Source organism: Cyclopterus lumpus, chromosome 18, assembly GCF_009769545.1.
Source record: "Cyclopterus lumpus isolate fCycLum1 chromosome 18, fCycLum1.pri, whole genome shotgun sequence".
NCBI classification, from domain to species: Eukaryota; Metazoa; Chordata; class Actinopteri; order Perciformes; family Cyclopteridae; genus Cyclopterus; species Cyclopterus lumpus.
In genome coordinates this window covers 12,545,955-12,567,599 of record NC_046983.1, presented here as the reverse complement: position 1 = coordinate 12,567,599, position 21,645 = coordinate 12,545,955, and the positions used below count along the sequence as shown (strand labels likewise).

Below are 21,645 nucleotides of genomic sequence, written 5' to 3'. Positions count from 1 at the left end.
GAAAACATAATGGAACATGCGAGCTTTATAACATGCTGACATGGTTTTGTTTTTAGCAGATTGAATGTGTCTCAACATGTGCTGTGAGTAAGGGTATCAAAATAAATGTGTAAAATTGTGAGATGTTTTCATGATGTTTGTGATTATAGCACAACCTTAGTTGAAGGTCAATTCTCCCCTCTCAATTACTGTTTTAACTTGATTACTTAAAGGAAAGTTGGACTATTTTGTCTTCACAAGTATTACTATTTGAATGTTACTTTAAAATGTATCAGGCTTCTTACCGTTCCCAATTTTGCAGACTAAAACACATAATACAGCTGTTCCTTTTGAATTTTCTACACACCTTTATGGTAATAATAGAAAAACCTGTTGGTACAACTATTTATTCAAATTTAAGCCTGCAATGAAACGTCTTAATTTCTAGGAAACAATGTCTTGTACAAAAAAGTACATAGTTAACATAAATTAAACTATTCATCTCAGATTGTGCAATCCCTCATAAACTGGGTTAGGTGCATGCCTTTTGCTTTCTCATTGTTTGTCACAACTGTAATATTTGTATTTTTATCACAGTCCTTTCTTTCCATAGAATATATCTATCCATGTGTAGTATATGTCACGTATGTGTAGAACCTATTTAGCCGTGCTGATTGACACAAAACCGCAGTGAAAAAGCAGAGGGCAGGCTAACAGTACCTCTTCCTCAAGGAAGGGGGCGTGTGAGAGCCCACGGGTTACGCTTGTTCTGCCATTGCTCTTCTTCTACACTTTTAAAACTAAAAGAAGATAAGGAGGACAAAGTGCACGGAGATGTTTGTTCAGGCGGATAGACGAATGGACTTCATTTACAAGTAAAGGTAGGGCCATGCACACACTGCAGTAGTATATAGGGGCTATTTGTATTTGTATTGAATGAGTATTGTCACAACCGGCTCTGAGGCAATGACAAATATGGGAAAGGACACAGTGAATGATAGTCAAGTAAAGGTGTTTAATATAGTTAAGTAAAGGAAAGAGTACAATTGTGAAGTGTGTTAGTCAGTAACATCTGTAATGTGAATGCGTGAGCATGATGAAGTGCGGGGTGTAAACCAATAAAGCCCTAACCAGGTATGAGCCGAACAAAGCGAGGGGAGCGCCATCCTGGAGTAGGGCTTTTATCCCCCAGGTGCTCCAGGAACAGGTGCTCTGCATCCAGTAATTGGCCACACCCACGTTCCTGTGACACGTTCAGGAACACAGGGACAAATAGCTGTAAACGCCGCATTTGTACGGTGTTATAAGCAGGGCCCGTCCCGGGATGAATTGCGATGGCAAATGAAAAGCACACGGGGGGTGAAGAGGAAATGCGCTCTTTCTCCAAGCTGCTATACATCGGTAGAATCATATATCTACCTTACCTATTGTAGTGTTTCTGTTTCTGGTTAAACACCAGATGAACGACAACTTGGTGTAGGTTCCCGAGCCTTCATTCTCCGCCCGCTTCCACACATGTATCCCTTATATGCTGTCTGCTTACTCGCCTGTGTCATGCATATCTATGCTCGCTAGGTGGCGCCATTCTCACCGTGAACATCACACCTGTGTGTGTGTGTGTGTGTGTAAAGAATGCTAACATTAAATATGAAAAACAACCTGCAGTCAATGTGCAAGCTGCCAATTGAATGGTGATTTCAGCTACTCTATTGGGTTCATATATTTGTAAATGTGACTGAAAGACGCTCACGGTCAGTGGAGCCGCATCTGTCCACTTCTTTCAGGTACTGACAACAAATAAGGTTCAAAATGACATTTACAAAACACGGAGGGCCTCCTTAAACACTTGAATGATCGACATGTACAAAGCTGTTACATCAAAGTCTCAAGGAGGCTAATATTCATAATCCGTTCTTCAGTGAGATCAGATACAACTTTCATAAAGGACTTCCTTGTCCACCTCATCTTCGTGAAGGCCAAAATAAAACTGCTCCATATTATTGCTTCCCCTATTACAAGACTGTTTAACCTGTCATTTCATTGATCTGTTTTCCCCCTTGACTGGAAATCGGCTACAATTCTCCCCCTCTTTAAAGGAGGCTCTGGCTCTGACCCAAACTGCTACAGGCCGATTTCCATCTTGCCCTGTCTGGCCAAAGTCATAGAGAAACTGGTACATAAACAACTAATACACTTCATTGACTTAAATCTTTAACATACACATCAATAGCCTTCTGGCTAAAGTCAAAGCTAGACTGGGTTTCCTGTATCGAAACATGGCCTCCTTCACAGCACCCTCCACCACCCACCACTGTGATCTGTACAGATTGGTGGATTGGCCCTCCCTTCATACCAGGCGGCTACAACACTGGCTGCTCGTGGTCTACAAATCCATTTTGGGAATGACCCCTCGCTACCTCTCAAATCTTCTACACATTTCTGACAGCGATCGCTGTTTAAGATCCAGTGACTTCATCAGGCTCATCATTCCAAAAGTCCGTACTGTGTTTGGTCATAACGCCTTTCATTCATTTTAATTGCTGACCACCCCTCACTTCTCTCTCTCTCTTCTATTTTTACAAAGAGCATCCAGTAATCCGCCTTTTTATTTTGTACATGGTGTTTATTAATTTACCTATGTTGTTTGTATCCATTTTCTCATGTGTTTGTCATACTGTATTGTATCTGTGCTGTTTGTGTCACTTGTGTGGAATGTGCTACTGCCTCTTGGCCAGGTCATCATTGTAAATGAGAATTGGTTCTCACTTGATTTTACCTGGTTAAATAAAGGTCATACTGTATAAGAACGTCTTTACAGTTAAATGCATAAAATGCTAAATTTAGCATCCTAAAAATATATTTAGATTGACATCCATCATCCAAGTATTAAATCATTTTCTGTAAACTAGCAGCAAAAAACATATGTTATAAAGATAAGTATATACTGTATACAGTTAATACTTTAATTATCAGAGGGAAGTTAAGACAGTAGTTTATAAAACATACAAAACTCTGAAACACACAGGACACTCTCCACAGTTTGTAATATTAACAATTGATCAATCAGTCGATCAATCCAAGAGGAGCTACAGGAAGTGATCCGTCCCTTTTAGCTGCTACGCGGTCTTTAACTGACTCATGTTGCCGTTAGTTTCTGCTCTTTGACGACTGATCGGATCTCTTCATGCTTCTGACTCTTGTAGCTCAAGAGTCAGTCATGTGATGACAACGTGGAACCTTCCTGGTTCCTGGTCACCTGACACATTTAGAAACAAGACGTCACATGTTCATCTCTGATCATTGTGTTTCTAGTCAAAGCCTCGAGCGCAACAACAGCAGAATCAGTGTTCATGTCAAATACATTATTATTGTAGTCATCATGCTCCGGTTTATTTTTGTTTTTTTGATGTGAGACAGGAGTTGTTTGTGCAGAAAGCCCGTCGGCCCGAAGATGAACGGGACGTTTAAAGTCTCCATTTGATTCATTCTACAGGTTGGAACCAACATGCCACGTTATCTACAGAGTCCAGAAGGCTGAGCCCGTTGTCCTGCTGTGGGAGACGAGCAGCTTCCAGACGTCTCTTCAGGAGCTGGTGGACGAGATGCCGGCTCAGAGTCTCCTGTCCTCAGACTCCAGAGGACATCTTTCATGCTGCTGGAGCTCCAAAGGTCGTGGACACGTCCTCCTCCATGCTGTCTGTTCATTGGTTTGGTTTCAATGTTCTCCATCCAGTGAGGAGTTTGGTAGTAAAAGCATAATTTTCATATACATATATAATATATATCCACGTATAATATAAATATATTATTTAGAGTGAAGATATATGTTGGTATTTGTTATTGCTGGTGGCCAACGGACATGACACGTTGACTTGATGCCGTTTTTGATTTGTTTCATGTTTTGTACGACAAAATATCTTTGTGGCAATTTAAAAAAGCTACAACTTTTTGCCAAAACACAAAACAGAAAAATAATTTTTGGTGGAATTGTTTACTCGTTATGAAGATGAAAAATGAGATCACTGGCGTAAAAACTAACGCTAATTATTATGAATCAACTACCCAAAAGGGAAATATAAAAACTATAACATTGTAGTGTATAAAAGAATCAACCATTAAAGTTCTGATTTATAACCCAATATGAAGGATCATAACGTGGTGTTTGCTGACCCAGTAGTTTTTAATAATAAAAAGACATATTGAGATTTTGTGGTACATTTATTCATTCAACTCTTCAGGAGATAACATTATAAATACTGTACACAGTTTACATGAAGATACAGTATTATATGTGACAAATTAAATACTTTAAAGCTTTGAGAATAATTATGAATCTTGTTCAGCCTGAAGCTTCCGTCTCCTTCTGGATTGGTGAGCAGATGCAAACAGCTGCTTCCTGCGTGTGTGAGGAGCTTCCTGAACCCACCAGCACAGAAGAAGCAGACGGAGACAAACTACGTCCTCTGTGCCGGTGGGAACGGGACGCCCCTCGTCCTCTCGGCTGGCGGGCGGGGCGGGTGGTGTCGGGGTTTGGGTGGACGGGCAAGGGGGTCCTGTCACAAACACAAGAGATTAATTATTTTGAACTGAACTACACAACCTTTACATTAGTGTGTTGAATCTGGCCTCCAATGATGGAATCGTATTAATGATACTTCTGTAGTCATAGTGAAGGATTACTTACTCCGCCCACTAACAGAAAGGCAACCGCCGCTCTCCATCTGGTCCTGTAGTCCTCCATCCGTCTCATCTGGTCCTGTGGTCCTCCCTCCTCGTCATCTTCTTCGTCGTCAAGGAGATCCTGGATGTTGCTTCTTGTGTCACAGCAATCGATACCTGAATAAAAGACTTGGAGACTTTTCTTAACGTTAGTAATAACCACTCCGACCAGCCAACCCCGCCAGACGCAAGGGAAGGCAGTCGGGGGAGTCGGGCGAGGAGTCCTCTTCCCTGCTCCTCCTGGTACTCTTCTGGTTTCTGAGGGACTGGAGCTTCTACAGGACGTTCCACACCAAAAGGGAGGATGGCCAGCAGGAAAGGAAAAAGCAAGGACAGATACAGGAGAATATTCCTGCCAACTTCTATAAGACTTTATAATATAATCACCTCTGGCCAGATCCTCCTCAAATTGAACATCAATAAACCTTGCATTGTATTGTATATAGTGTGCATTTTTTCATACTTGATATTAATATTTTATGTTTACTCTGTAACCTTGCTTGCTGCTTCTACAACTAAATGTCCCCCTGTGGATGAATAAAGTATCTAACTATCTATCTATCTATCTATCTATCCATCTACTGATAACTACAAAAATTTGTCATGGTGGGTGGTGCAACATTGGACAATAATATTAAACAATCAACAACCATCAACACAGTGCAGTAGAATATACAATATAACATAAAGACAAACGGAAAACAGTACTTTAAACAGTAATGTAAGTGTAAGTTTAAAGTGACAACTGTATAACTTACCTGATTACTTACCTGAATACTTACCTGCGGAGCGTTCGCAGTCGGGCCCGTTGGAAGCTGGCCAGCCTCAGTCGGGGGAGTCGGATGAGTCGGAGTCGGGCGATTCGGACACGGGACCGGGCCAGTCGGAGTCGGGCGAGTCGGAGGCGGTCGTCCAAATCTGAATCAAAGTTAGGCAAGGAAAAAAACAAACCCAAAAGCGCATTGTGTAACTCATCTTGCATGACATTACCTTCAGGGACATACCTGATGGCGTCATGGGGGCCAAGCTGTGCAGGAACTCCAGCGAAGTCGCCACCTGCAGGGAAACATTTAAACAGGATTCCTCATGACATGAAATATTTCTGGATTACATTGAGCAATAATGGATTCAGATTCCAGCTGCTAATCAATCAGTTAGCAGCTCAATTAACCAATTGTTTAGACTCGTGAGCCACACCTTCCAGACTAAACAATGTTTCATATCTTCTCACTGTCCCCCTATATAAACCTTTAATTGTGCCTTGCTCTGATTTTACCTCCGTAGTCGATTCGGATGGGTTCAGGGGGGCCGCGCTGAGGAACTCCAGCGAAGTCGCCACCTGCAGGGAAACATTTAAACAGGATTCCTCATGACATGAAATATTTCTGGATTACATTGAGCAATAATGGATTCAGATTCCAGCTGCTAATCAATCAGTTAGCAGCTCAATTAACCAACTGTTTAGATTCGTGAGCCACACCTTCCAGACTAAACAATGTTTCATATCTTCTCACTGTCCCCCTATATAAACCTTTAATTGTGCCTTGCTCTGATTTTACCTCCGTAGTCGATTCGGATGGGTTCAGGGGGGCCGTCCTGAGGACCTCCAGGGAAGTCGCCGATAGCTGCAGGGAAACATTTAAACAGGACTCCTCATGACATGAAATATTTCTGGATTACATTGAGCAATAATCAAAGGTTACATTTTAAAAACGACAGCATATCTATAAACTAACTAGGACTACATGTGTCACGAAGGCACCAACACACAAGAGGCTTCACCGTTTAACAGTAATATCAAACATAGTGCAGCTTTGCCTGTTAGTTTGAACAGAGAACACATGACAGAACAACAACAATAATAATGATAAAAGCAAAGGTTACATGTTAAAGAAATAGTTTATGGAATATTATGAAGTAAAAGGAGCAGATGTTTGTTCAATAAGTCACGTTTCAACAGTCAAAACAAATCAACTCATTGTCGCAATCATGTGCGATTCTAACACACCTGGTGCGATGACGTCACATGTCGCATGATTATATTTCAGAATTAAGAATTAGAACTCAATGACAAGCCCCTCAGGCGCCATCTTTATTTAGACATTTCAAGGTCAAATATGTCATATTTGATGCCCTCTAAATACAATAACAGTGTTTTTAAACCTCTACAGTAATTGTTAACACATATCACAGATATCCCGCGACTTTTAAGACATTCCGGCACTCAAATAATGTAGCTAACTAGTAATAACTACGTAGCTAGCTTAGTGCCACGAAGGCACCAACACACAAGAGGCTTCACCGTTTAACAGTAATATCAAACATAGTGCACTTTAAACTCAAAAGGTTTCACCAATTTCTCAACTGAGAACGCTTTAAACGGTTTTAAGGGATGAATCAATGAGAAAAATGCTAAAATAAATATAAAACTTACCCCGAAGGTTGTGCAGCAGCTGTTGCAGCAGCCAGTTGTCGTCCATTCTCCGGCTTGTCGGGGTCCGCGATAGAGGGAAGTCAGTAGTTGTTATCCAAAGAGATTCAAGAGTAGCTTTTAGCTAGCAGTCAAAAGATCAAAGGGTTAGCTTTACAGTTTGGGTCAACAAGAGGGTTTAAGCTCGTGTCGAAGTCAAAATGCAAAAGGGACGAATGTCAACGTTCGACTATTTTTATAGCCTCGGCGGGTCGTTGCTATGGCAATTACTGAAGGGCCTGGTCACGTGCTTAGTCACGTAAGACGCAAAGAGAGACGTTTTAATTATTTTCTCATATTTGTCCAACATATATTTTATTTTATTAGTACTATTACTTTTTATCATACATGTCAGTGTTGTTGTAAACATGACATAATCTGCAATACTCATGCTAAGGATACAAATGAGATAGTTTCGGGTAAAAACTAAATAGTTTTTACATTCATGTGTTTTATAAGGGGACCGCTCTTTTGAACACAGAAAGACAAACTGGATGGAAAATTAAACACGCTTTGTTTTCATGCAATGTTGTTGAATCTAATAATGTTCTCCCTGTAATTCATCAGTGTTTTCAGTGTGTAAACACTTGTTATTTATACCGCAGCAGATCATTAATGTCATAAAAGCTCAATTGGCAACGTTTTCGGTGAAGACACTTACTCTTTAAGGAGAGATCAAGGATTTTAGGGGCTCTTGGACCAGATCAGCTGCTCGTACATGTTATTCGTACTGACTGTAATGCTCGCGACAATCAGTGGCAACCACCATTCATTTAAAAAACAAAGGAAGTTTGATAGGGTATGCTGCATCTGTCAATATGGAATACACCATAAATTAATGAAAACATATCGTAAGTGGTGATATATGCACGCTATTAGAAGAGTATTGCTCTTATCTGCATTTCTGTAACGCGGTAGTTGTCGGTATTCTCCACTGACCACAAGTGTCGGTAGTTCGGTCTCTCCTCTGCGCTCCCTGCATGGTGCAGACAGTGCTGATAAAAGATGAAGTGACGTTAGAGTTGGTTCTTCCTGTAGCGACCCTTGGTGAGCAAAGCTACGAGACAACAGCCCACCTCACTCGCTCTGCCAATCACAAGTACGCTCATGCTGCCCCCACCCCCATAGGCAGCTAGGATGATTGACAGGTGTTACAGCTACACAGGTCATGAGACCTTCGCTGACCTCCTGAACTCTGTAAATGCAAAAGCCATACTTCTTATCTCAAACAACTTCATCCTGTAAACACAATAAGACTCATAACATTACAGGTTAACATTACATTTGTTCAAGGGGTCACAAGTCAAAATGTTGGAACTCAATGGTTAGATTGTGGATGACTTTCAGGGATTTTCTTTGTCATACAATTGTATCTTTCTGTTTGCAGTGCCGAGGACACGGCCAAAGTTGATCTGATGTCAACGTTCCCTGATCTCTTTTGGTGTGTTTATACATTTGCCAAAAGCAAAGAGAGGAATTTCAAGCCACCCCTGAAGGAAATGTTGAGAACAGAGCTGTGTCCAAGAGAAGGCTTCACCCCCGCAGTTGTAACACCACCCAAAAAGTGTGGAGTGCATCTCCACTTCCCAGATCAAGAATCTCAAAGCATTTGAACTCAGCCAGCTGCTAATTGCCACCAGGCTTGTCGCTACCATCTTTCAATTCCAGGGCATCTTTATTTAAATGTCAATGAACAGCAACAATGAACAGCAGCTAATGCAAAAAGACCTGGTAGTGTGTGGTTTTAAATGAGTGCCGTAAATTCACTTGCTTCCTTAATCTGGCTATTCAAAGTACACTTCCTGTTTGACTCTGATGAAGACACTGTGGTGGTAAAATGTTAGTCTGTTTGCAGAAATAAATGTTGTCAATCAATCAGTTTGCTGCCTTCCATTTCTTTTCCTTGAAAGTAGATTGTATTGCAAAACGACACATTTACAAGCCTCTGGATATTGAAGGCCTGGCTCTTCCAGAATAGTAATGTTATTATCCAGTAGCTATACAAGAACTCTGGTCCAGTGGCAGATTGACCACCATGAGAGACCCTGCAAGTAGAGCAAGATATGTCACACCTCAGGCCGGGTCGTAGTTATTCTGACCCCTTTATAGTGTTGACCTTGGATGTTTTTTTCCACATTAAACTATTTTCGGATGAATGAAAGGATATTAAAAAGGCTTGTGACAATATCTTTTGGTTTTATCTTCAACAGATACTTAAAGCACCAATGTACTCAAAATAAAGCGAGTCATCTCCCTGTTCTTATGTAAAACTTGAATTAAAATGTAAGCTAATTCATTTTAAAGTTAATTATAAGTCCTGTGAGGATCCCCTAGATCACAAACTTGGACCTAAACTCCAAATGTTCTGGTAGAGGTGTCTCAGTCAATGGTTCTCGGATGTACATAATATGGTTCAACCCAGGTACAGAAATTGCAATCTTAGGTTGGCCATCAAAAGTAAAAAACGTAAACATTTTATTTTTAAAAAAGTGAATGGTATTGCAATTCTGCTAAACATAATAGAATATGTCAGCTTTACGAAATACGGATCATCTTATTACTTTTTTAATTATTTGGCATATTTAATATTCTCAGAATATAGTGCAAAATAAAACTTGAGTAGGCCTATTCCAATAAATTTGTTAATATTTTTCATATCATATATTAGTAATACACTGTTGTAAGATGTGTCTTGTCATGTTTGTGCCATTGGTCAGTCATTATAATTTCCCCCATCTCAATGCACTCAACATGTTAACATCCTTTGTACCATAATACAAGGTGAGAATTGAGGCTCAGTTCATTAATTATGAAGCTATAAGAGCTAAATATTAATCAATCAAATGTCTGACATTTGGTCTGAATATTCCGGACCAATGCAGTCCTCTATTAAGGGAGTGAGAGTGACTGGCAGGGGCTGGTCAGCGAGGTACGTGGATGAAGAACACCGCGAACAGCTGTTGCAGAGACGGACTGATCTACAGGTCGCTCCCGGTCCATAAGGAGCGAGCTGCGGTGTCGTGGCTCAATAGACCCGATGGGCTGTTGCACGACACACAGAAGCCGCTTTACGTTACGAGTCTCTCTCGCTAAATGCGCTGCGGATTGATATTGAGCTCGCGTTTTTCTGTCAGGCAGACAGCCCACACACACACACACACACGCGCCACATACACATTTCCCTCTACGTGTCAACAAAACTAGTGCTGCTTTGTGAAGGTAAACTGCATATATTGTGATTCTGGAGTGAGGAGCAGAGACCAAACAAACAATCGTTTCAGTGAGAAAATAACCGTCTGGTTCTTTCGTCATTAGTTGTAGCTCTACATAAGGAATGAGGTACGGGTGGAGCCACACACCGGACTACACGCCTGACTCCACGTTACCTCTGCACATGCGCAGCTCTGCGATGTCATTTGGTAGTGTGAGAGCTATCAGGGTCTACGCCGTTCCCTCTGCGCGTCTTATCTACACGTTAAACACTTGGCTCCAGTGTGTGTGTGTGTTTCCACCTCGTAGGGAACTGGGGTATCAGTTAAGTCATGTGACCATCAAGAACAGATGATAGATGGATATGGAGGGGAGACCTGCGGCCCCTGGAGTCAACCCAGAGCTAGAGGAGTGACGGTGAGCTGTATCCACACCGAGGCCTCCGTTTATTTTTGGGCTCAGCCTGTCAGAAACAATGACGAAGGGCTTCACCTAAACGTGCCACTTTGTTCTACATCCAACAATTCGCCTGAGGGACCCACAGGGACTTTTTCAGCGGTCCGGGAACTATTGTAGAAACATGTTATTAATTTGTTCTGGACCAAGGAAAACAATTCCACATAGTTGCATTTTAGTTCAGGTGCAGTTCCTGTTCACATACCGTATTTTCCGCACTATAGGGAGCATTGGATTATAAGGCGCACTGTCAATGAATGGTCTATTTTCGATCTTTTTTCATATATAAAGCGCACCCGCCTATAAGGCGCATTAAGCGAAACAAAACAGTCAGTCAGTCAAACTTTATTAAACGTGTTCACAATAACTCTCAACATTGTTCAAACGTTAATGAGCGTATTCACAATAACTCCCAACCTTGTTCAGTTGTAACACGTAAAAAAAACAGTCTGATACCGCTAAATCAAACGTTAGCGTAACTCTGTGTGGTCTTCTTTACTTGGCGCAGGTCATCTTCTTGCTTCCTCCACTTCCGTACCATTGATTCATTAATGTTGAATTCTCTCGCAGCGGCTCTATTCCCATGTTCTACTGCGTGACTGATAGCCTTGAGTTTGAAGTCTGCGTCGTAAGTGTCTCTTGACAGGTACCATTGTGGGGTCCTTATACACACACACTGTAATATTATGGCGAAGTACAGTATGTATTACTCCGCGACGCTCCTGACTACGGTAGCCGTAAAGGGGTGTTACACCAAACGCGTTGCGAATTTTTAGCGCGTCTGGATCCCATGTAAAGTCAACGCACAGACGCGTTTGGTTGAAATTCGCCGGATGTTGCAATAGACGTGTTTCGCGCGTTGCACAATTTATCCCAGAGTTGAAATATTTAAACTTCCAAGGTGAGTTGCAAAAGTTTCGCAACTCGCCAGCCAATCAGCGTTGAGATGCATCGCCCGTTGGGCTGCTGCTGCTCTGGTAGCAGCCAATCAGAGTTGAGATGCTCCGCCCGTTGGGCTGCTGCTGCTCTGTTAGCAGCCAATCAGCGTTAAGATGCTCCGCCCGTTGGGCTGCTGCTGCTCTGCTAGTAGCCAATCAGCGTTGAGATGCTCCGCCCGTTGGGCTGCTGCTGCTCTGGTAGCGCTGGAAATGGAAGTTATCGAGGCGGAGTCAATGAAACTCCCCGAGCTGTGTGAGCCTACGGGTGATGTTATGAACCCAGACATGAGGGCGTTAGATGTTCCGACGTTTATGGGATGTCCACAACAAGTATAAAGCAGAACTAGTGGTTATTTCGACCGTGGTGGATGGAGGAAATTATAACTGTTTTTACCGAGACAAGCTACGGAGATAAGCCACGCGAGTTATAAAGCCGTTTGGTGTGAACGCACCATAATGCTGCAAGCGGTGCGGCTTTGTAGTTTACCAAAGTCGTACTAAAACATTACTCGACAGGGGCTTGGGGATGAGGAGGTGGGGGCGCACCATTTCCCCACCCATGAACATGAGGATCTAGTTCACCAGCTTGAGACAGCCGGGCTACAGGTGGACACCTTTTACTTTTTTAATTCATATTCCAACATGTACAGTGCATTTAGAAAGGCATATGATCCCAGGTGATTTTTCAGATTTTTTAAACACATACACAGTTTATTTTTGGGCTCAGAATAAACTGACGCGAGTTATAAAGCCGTTTGTGTGAACGCACCATAATGCTGCAAGCGGTGCGGCTTTGTAGTTTACCAAAGTCGTACTAAAACATTTGGACAGAGCGCCGTGTACCACACAAAATCGTTTCGAGGTCAGTAAGCACAACCAGAATTAATTCATATATAAGGCGCTCCAGATTATAAGGCACACTCTCGTTTTTTGAGAAAATTAAAGGCTTTTAAGTGCGCCTTATAGTGTGGAAAATACAGTAGTTTTATTTATTTTTTTCAAAACCTGGTGGTGTTCTATTAGATATTATTATTTGATGAAACAATACTTTGCTGAGGTATTCCCAAGCAAGGCATCTGACGTCTATCTGCTTTGGTGGAGCCGCCCACAAAACAGTAGACGTGGTTGCACAGTGCGGTGCTCCTAAATTGCTGAAAAGAGTGTCTGCACTCAGCAATTTCCTCTTTCTGATACTTTACTGATTGTAAACACATCTTTGATGAAAAGTCATACTTATGGGGGAATATAGTCTAAAAAAATGATCTGGTTAAAGTAGAAAATATAAGTATAAAACACAAGTCAAGACATAGAAGTAAGTAAGTAAACCAATAACCCCAAAATGTAGATTGACTATTATTCAAGATGATCATGGGGGGTGGTTTACACTGATAGTATAACATTGTGTAAATTCTTTTACTATAAATACATTTTCACTATATATATATATATATATATATATATATATATATATATATATATATATATATATATATATATGTATGATTGTCTTCAAGTAAAAATCATTAGAGTCTGGTATGTCTTGCATATAATCTGCGCTTCATCAACCTTGTTCTATGTGCTTTGGCTCTCCTGCTTTATTATTTTAATCGTTGTTACTGTAGGTATTTGTATGACCGTTTCAGCCAACTACAAGAGGAGGTGAACATGCTGAAATCCAACCTCATGAAGTACAAGGTGCCGATGCGATGCCTCTGATTTTGGGGCTTTATGAATCTCGAACAATTCATTTGACTTCACTAAATTTGTATTCCCTTGCGCATGCACTAAAAGCCAAACTTTAATTTGAATTGTTCATCAAATGTGACGTGGTTGAGCTTCATTATCTTGATGTCCCCCTCCCCGCAGACGTCTCTTGAGAGGGCGAAAAACTCCAGCGCATATGTGAAATCAAACCGCAGCACCGGAGCCAAACAAGGTGAAAACACAAAATGTTCGGCTCACTTTGAAACTCGACAATCATGTCAGGTTGTCATGACGATCATGTCACGTTGTCATGACTATCATGTCATGTTGTCATGACGATCATGTCACATTTACATGACAATCATGTCACGTTACCATGACGATCATGTCACGTTACCATGACGATCATGTCACGTTACCATGACAATCATGTCACGTTACCATGACGATCATGTCACGTTACATGACGATCATGTCACGTTGTCATGACGATCATGTCACGTTGTCATGACTGTCATGTCAGGTTGCATGACGGTCATGTCAGGTTACATGACGATCATGTCACGTTACCATGGCGATCGTGTCACGTTACCGTGGCGATCATGTCACATCACGTTACCATGACGATCATGTCACGTTTCCATGACGATCATGTCAGGTTACATGACGATCATGTCACGTTACGTTACCATGACAATCACGTCAGGTTACATGACGATCAAGTCATGTCATGTTACCATGACGATCATGTCACGTTACCATGACGATCATGTCACGTTTACATGACGATCATGTCACGTTACATGACGATCATGTCACGTTACCATGACGATCATGTCACGTTACCATGACGATCGTGTCACGTTACCATGGCGATCGTGTCACGTTACCGTGGCGATCATGTCACATCACGTTACCATGACGATCATGTCACGTTTCCATGACGATCATGTCAGGTTACATGACGATCATGTCACGTTACGTTACCATGACAATCACGTCAGGTTACATGACGATCAAGTCATGTCATGTTACCATGACGATCATGTCACGTTACCATGACGATCATGTCACGTTTACATGACGATCATGTCACGTTACCATGACGATCATGTCACGTTACCATGACGATCGTGTCACGTTACCATGGCGATCGTGTCACGTTACCGTGGCGATCATGTCACATCACGTTACCATGACGATCATGTCACGTTTCCATGACGATCATGTCAGGTTACATGACGATCATGTCACGTTACGTTACCATGACAATCACGTCAGGTTACATGACGATCAAGTCATGTCATGTTACCATGACGATCATGTCACGTTGTCATGACGATCATGTCACGTTACCATGACGATCATGTCACGTTACCACGTTAAAATAAATTCCTAATAGTTGTGAAGTTGTTTTTTTAAGGGACCTTTTCTTTTTATATTATGTTATAAATTTGAGTTGACCATTCTCCTTCTAAGGAACTATTTTACTTTGATTTTGTTACATATTCAGATAGTTGTAGTTGCTAGTTAATTTACAAATTAAGGTTTATACACACTGAAAGAATCATGACAAAACACATACCTACTTCTATATGTTATTCTTTGTTTAGATACATAAAGCATGGCCTGCAATGCCACTACATGTTTGCCCCACAACAACCTAAACTAGTCTTTGCACATCCTATAACATTTGTTTTGTCATTTGCCACCTTTTTAAATGTTTAAACTTAACAAACTCAGAAGTCTAAAAGTGTGTCTTTTCAGTGAATGTTTTTGCAAATAAATGAAAACATAATGGAACATGCGAGCTTTATAACATGCTGACAAGGTTTTGTTTTAAGCAGATTGAATGTGTCTCAACCTGTGCTGTGAGTAAGGGTATCAAAAGGGTAGCATATGTGAAATCAAACCGCAGCACCGGAGCCAAACAAGGTGAAAACACAAAATGTTCGGCTCACTTTGAAACTCGACAATCATGTCAGGTTGTCATGACGATCATGTCACGTTGTCATGCCTATCATGTCATGTTGTCATGACGATCATGTCACGTTACCATGACAATCATGTCACGTTACCATGACAATCATGTCACGTTATATGACGATCATGTCACGTTGTCATGACGATCATGTCACGTTGTCATGACTATCATGTCAGGTTGCACGACGGTCATGTCAGGTTACATGACGATCATGTCACGTTACCATGACGATCATGTCACGTTACCATGACGATCATGTCACATTACCATGACGATCATGTCACGTTACCATGACAATCATGTCACGTTTACATGACGATCATGTCACGTTACCATGACGATCATGTCACGTTGTCATGACTATCATGTCAGGTTGCATGACGGTCATGTCAGGTTACATGACGATCATGTCACGTTACCATGACGATCATGTCACATTACCATGACGATCATGTCACGTTACCATGACGATCATGTTGTTACCAACAATGTGTTCGTGCTCACCAACCGTGACGCTGAGAAGTTCAGGCGCCTCCTGGTGGAGTTACCATGACGATCACGTCACGTTACCATGACGATCGTGTCACGTTACCATGGCGATCGTGTCACGTTACCGTGGCGATCATGTCACATCACGTTACCATGACGATCATGTCAGGTTACATGACGATCATGTCACGTTACGTTACCATGACAATCGTGTCACGTTACCATGGCGATCGTGTCACGTTACCGTGGCGATCATGTGACGTTGTCATGACGATCATGTCACGTTACCATGACGATCATGTCACGTTACCATGACGATCATGTCACGTTACCACGTTAAAATAGATTCCTAATAGTTGTGAAGTTGTTTTTTTAAGGGACCTTTTCTTTTTATATTATGATATATTATATATTTGAGTTGACCATTCTCCTTCTAAGGAACTATTTTACTTTGATTTTGTTACATATTCAGATAGTTGTAGTTGCTAGTTAATTTACAAATTAAGGTTTATACACACCGAAAGAATCATGACAAAACACATACCTACTTCTATATGTTATTCTTTGTTTAGATACATAAAGCATGGCCTGCAATGCCACTACATGTTTGCCCCACAACAACCTAAACTAGTCTTTGCACATCCTATAACATTTGTTTTGTCATTTGCCACCTTTTTAAATTTTTAAACTGAACAAACTCAGAAGTCTAAAAGTGTGTCTGCTCATTAGGTGAATGTTATTGCAAATAAATGAAAACATAATGGAACATGCGAGCTTTATAACATGCTGACATGGTTTTGTTTTTAGCAGATTGAATGTGTCTCAACATGTGCTGTGAGTAAGGGTATCAAAATAAATGTGTAAAATTGTGAGATGTTTTCATGATGTTTGTGATTATAGCACAACCTTAGTTGAAGGTCAATTCTCCCCTCTCAATTACTGTTTTAACTTGATTACTTAAAGGAAAGTTGGACTATTTTGTCTTCACAAGTATTACTATTTGAATGTTACTTTAAAATGTATCAGGCTTCTTACCGTTCCCAATTTTGCAGACTAAAACACATAATACAGCTGTTCCTTTTGAATTTTCTACACACCTTTATGGTAATAATAGAAAAACCTGTTGGTACAACTATTTATTCAAATTTAAGCCTGCAATGAAACGTCTTAATTTCTAGGAAACAATGTCTTGTACAAAAAAGTACATAGTTAACATAAATTAAACTATTCATCTCAGATTGTGCAATCCCTCATAAACTGGGTTAGGTGCATGCCTTTTGCTTTCTCATTGTTTGTCACAACTGTAATATTTGTATTTTTATCACAGTCCTTTCTTTCCATAGAATATATCTATCCATGTGTAGTATATGTCACGTATGTGTAGAACCTATTTAGCCGTGCTGATTGACACAAAACCGCAGTGAAAAAGCAGAGGGCAGGCTAACAGTACCTCTTCCTCAAGGAAGGGGGCGTGTGAGAGCCCACGGGTTACGCTTGTTCTGCCATTGCTCTTCTTCTACACTTTTAAAACTAAAAGAAGATAAGGAGGACAAAGTGCACGGAGATGTTTGTTCAGGCGGATAGACGAATGGACTTCATTTACAAGTAAAGGTAGGGCCATGCACACACTGCAGTAGTATATAGGGGCTATTTGTATTTGTATTGAATGAGTATTGTCACAACCGGCTCTGAGGCAATGACAAATATGGGAAAGGACACAGTGAATGATAGTCAAGTAAAGGTGTTTAATATAGTTAAGTAAAGGAAAGAGTACAATTGTGAAGTGTGTTAGTCAGTAACATCTGTAATGTGAATGCGTGAGCATGATGAAGTGCGGGGTGTAAACCAATAAAGCCCTAACCAGGTATGAGCCGAACAAAGCGAGGGGAGCGCCATCCTGGAGTAGGGCTTTTATCCCCCAGGTGCTCCAGGAACAGGTGCTCTGCATCCAGTAATTGGCCACACCCACGTTCCTGTGACACGTTCAGGAACACAGGGACAAATAGCTGTAAACGCCGCATTTGTACGGTGTTATAAGCAGGGCCCGTCCCGGGATGAATTGCGATGGCAAATGAAAAGCACACGGGGGGTGAAGAGGAAATGCGCTCTTTCTCCAAGCTGCTATACATCGGTAGAATCATATATCTACCTTACCTATTGTAGTGTTTCTGTTTCTGGTTAAACACCAGATGAACGACAACTTGGTGTAGGTTCCCGAGCCTTCATTCTCCGCCCGCTTCCACACATGTATCCCTTATATGCTGTCTGCTTACTCGCCTGTGTCATGCATATCTATGCTCGCTAGGTGGCGCCATTCTCACCGTGAACATCACACCTGTGTGTGTGTGTGTGTGTGTGTAAAGAATGCTAACATTAAATATGAAAAACAACCTGCAGTCAATGTGCAAGCTGCCAATTGAATGGTGATTTCAGCTACTCTATTGGGTTCATATATTTGTAAATGTGACTGAAAGACGCTCACGGTCAGTGGAGCCGCATCTGTCCACTTCTTTCAGGTACTGACAACAAATAAGGTTCAAAATGACATTTACAAAACACGGAGGGCCTCCTTAAACACTTGAATGATCGACATGTACAAAGCTGTTACATCAAAGTCTCAAGGAGGCTAATATTCATAATCCGTTCTTCAGTGAGATCAGATACAACTTTCATAAAGGACTTCCTTGTCCACCTCATCTTCGTGAAGGCCAAAATAAAACTGCTCCATATTATTGCTTCCCCTATTACAAGACTGTTTAACCTGTCATTTCATTGATCTGTTTTCCCCCTTGACTGGAAATCGGCTACAATTCTCCCCCTCTTTAAAGGAGGCTCTGGCTCTGACCCAAACTGCTACAGGCCGATTTCCATCTTGCCCTGTCTGGCCAAAGTCATAGAGAAACTGGTACATAAACAACTAATACACTTCATTGACTTAAATCTTTAACATACACATCAATAGCCTTCTGGCTAAAGTCAAAGCTAGACTGGGTTTCCTGTATCGAAACATGGCCTCCTTCACAGCACCCTCCACCACCCACCACTGTGATCTGTACAGATTGGTGGATTGGCCCTCCCTTCATACCAGGCGGCTACAACACTGGCTGCTCGTGGTCTACAAATCCATTTTGGGAATGACCCCTCGCTACCTCTCAAATCTTCTACACATTTCTGACAGCGATCGCTGTTTAAGATCCAGTGACTTCATCAGGCTCATCATTCCAAAAGTCCGTACTGTGTTTGGTCATAACGCCTTTCATTCATTTTAATTGCTGACCACCCCTCACTTCTCTCTCTCTCTTCTATTTTTACAAAGAGCATCCAGTAATCCGCCTTTTTATTTTGTACATGGTGTTTATTAATTTACCTATGTTGTTTGTATCCATTTTCTCATGTGTTTGTCATACTGTATTGTATCTGTGCTGTTTGTGTCACTTGTGTGGAATGTGCTACTGCCTCTTGGCCAGGTCATCATTGTAAATGAGAATTGGTTCTCACTTGATTTTACCTGGTTAAATAAAGGTCATACTGTATAAGAACGTCTTTACAGTTAAATGCATAAAATGCTAAATTTAGCATCCTAAAAATATATTTAGATTGACATCCATCATCCAAGTATTAAATCATTTTCTGTAAACTAGCAGCAAAAAACATATGTTATAAAGATAAGTATATACTGTATACAGTTAATACTTTAATTATCAGAGGGAAGTTAAGACAGTAGTTTATAAAACATACAAAACTCTGAAACACACAGGACACTCTCCACAGTTTGTAATATTAACAATTGATCAATCAGTCGATCAATCCAAGAGGAGCTACAGGAAGTGATCCGTCCCTTTTAGCTGCTACGCGGTCTTTAACTGACTCATGTTGCCGTTAGTTTCTGCTCTTTGACGACTGATCGGATCTCTTCATGCTTCTGACTCTTGTAGCTCAAGAGTCAGTCATGTGATGACAACGTGGAACCTTCCTGGTTCCTGGTCACCTGACACATTTAGAAACAAGACGTCACATGTTCATCTCTGATCATTGTGTTTCTAGTCAAAGCCTCGAGCGCAACAACAGCAGAATCAGTGTTCATGTCAAATACATTATTATTGTAGTCATCATGCTCCGGTTTATTTTTGTTTTTTTGATGTGATACAGGAGTTGTTTGTGCAGAAAGCCCGTCGGCCCGAAGATGAACGGGACGTTTAAAGTCTCCATTTGATTCATTCTACAGGTTGGAACCAACATGCCACGTTATCTACAGAGTCCAGAAGGCTGAGCCCGTTGTCCTGCTGTGGGAGACGAGCAGCTTCCAGACGTCTCTTCAGGAGCTGGTGGACGAGATGCCGGCTCAGAGTCTCCTGTCCTCAGACTCCAGAGGACATCTTTCATGCTGCTGGAGCTCCAAAGGTCGTGGACACGTCCTCCTCCATGCTGTCTGTTCATTGGTTTGGTTTCAATGTTCTCCATCCAGTGAGGAGTTTGGTAGTAAAAGCATCATTTTCATATACATATATAATATATATCCACGTATAATATAAATATATTATTTAGAGTGAAGATATATGTTGGTATTTGTTATTGCTGGTGGTCAACGGACATGACACGTTGACTTGATGCCGTTTTTGATTTGTTTCATGTTTTGTACGACAAAATATCTTTGTGGCAATTTAAAAAAGCTACAACTTTTTGCCAAAACACAAAACAGAAAAATAATTTTTGGTGGAATTGTTTACTCGTTATGAAGATGAAAAATGAGAGCACTGGCGTAAAAACTTACGCTAATTATTATGAATCAACTACCCAAAAGGGAAATATAAAAACTATAACATTGTAGTGTATAAAAGAATCAACCATTAAAGTTCTGATTTATAACCCAATATGAATATCATAACGTGGTGTTTGCTGACCCAGTAGTTTTTAATAATAAAAAGACATATTGAGATTTTGTGGTACATTTATTCATTCAACTCTTCAGGAGATAACATTATAAATACTGTACACAGTTTACATGAAGATACAGTATTATATGTGACAAATTAAATACTTTAAAGCTTTTAGAATAATTATGAATCTTGTTCAGCCTGAAGCTTCCGTCTCCTTCTGGATTGGTGAGCAGATGCAAACAGCTGCTTCCTGCGTGTGTGAGGAGCTTCCCGAACCCACCAGCACAGAAGAAGCAGACGGGGACAAACTACGTCCTCTGTGCCGGTGGGAACGGGACGCCCCTCGTCCTCTCGGCTGGCGGGCGGGGCGGGTGGTGTCGGGGTTTGGGTGGACGGGCAAGGGGGTCCTGTCACAAACACAAGAGATTAATTATTTTGAACTGAACTACACAACATTTACATTAGTGTGTTGAATCTGGCCTCCAATGATGGAATCGTATTAATGATACTTCTGTAGTCATAGTGAAGGATTACTTACTCCGCCCACTAACAGAAAGGCAACCGCCGCTCTCCATCTGGTCCTGTAGTCCTCCATCCATCTCATCTGGTCCTGTGGTCCTCCCTCCTCGTCATCTTCGTCGTCGTCAAGGAGATCCTGGATGTTGCTTCTTGTGTCACAGCAATTGATACCTGAATAAAAGACTTGGAGACTTTTCTTAACGTTAGTAATAACCACTCCGACCAGCCAACCCCGCCAGACGCAAGGGAAGGCAGTCGGGGGAGTCGGGCGAGGAGTCCTCTTCCCTGCTCCTCCTGGTA

At 41.3% G+C, this 21,645-nt stretch overlaps 2 long non-coding RNA genes across 3 annotated transcripts; both read left to right on the top strand.

Moving 5' to 3' along the window:
- The first annotated feature begins 751 nt into the window (after positions 1 to 751).
- LOC117747896 lies at positions 752 to 4,726 on the top strand. Its single transcript, XR_004611497.1, has 3 exons — positions 752 to 860; positions 3,473 to 3,648; positions 4,679 to 4,726. It is a non-coding gene; the product is annotated as an uncharacterized LOC117747896 (long non-coding RNA).
- A 12,725-nt stretch (positions 4,727 to 17,451) lies between these two features.
- On the top strand, positions 17,452 to 21,417 carry LOC117747905. 2 transcript variants are annotated; one of them, XR_004611501.1, is made up of 3 exons: positions 17,452 to 17,560; positions 20,175 to 20,350; positions 21,380 to 21,417. It is a non-coding gene; the product is annotated as an uncharacterized LOC117747905 (long non-coding RNA). The 2 variants fall into 2 exon arrangements; XR_004611500.1 differs by lacking the exon at positions 21,380 to 21,417 and having other exon boundaries at positions 20,175 to 20,885.
- Positions 21,418 to 21,645: the final 228 nt, after the last annotated feature.